We start from the raw sequence: 265 nt of genomic DNA, 5'->3' as shown, positions 1-265 counted from the left end.
CCCGCTAGGGGGCGACAGTGCCGTGCTTCCCCTGGCTCCCCGCTACCCCGGTGACCCGCCCCCCACCCCCGACAGATGGAGACACATCCTTTAGGAATTAAGTCCGACAACCGTGGGGCGAGAGGGCGTGCGTAGACAAGGTTGCTCAATTTTCGGGGTCCTCCTTCGGCGCCCCGATGTGTGGCAGGAACACTGACTGTGCCCGGGCAGGGCGGGCCCACTTACTGGACTCCCTTTGGTCGGGCGTGACCGGCAGGGGGGGGCA

At 66.8% G+C, this 265-nt stretch overlaps 1 protein-coding gene across 1 annotated transcript in view; it reads left to right on the top strand.

Annotated features, from left to right (window-relative positions):
* TFAP2C (transcription factor AP-2 gamma) overlaps positions 1 to 265 on the top strand; it is a 9,669-nt gene that overhangs the window by 730 nt on the left and 8,674 nt on the right.

This window comes from Tupaia chinensis, unplaced genomic scaffold (genome assembly GCF_000334495.1).
Source record: "Tupaia chinensis unplaced genomic scaffold, TupChi_1.0 Scaffold000066_1, whole genome shotgun sequence".
In the NCBI taxonomy this organism is placed as follows: domain Eukaryota; kingdom Metazoa; phylum Chordata; class Mammalia; order Scandentia; family Tupaiidae; genus Tupaia; species Tupaia belangeri.
This window is presented reverse-complemented; position numbering and strand designations above follow the sequence as displayed.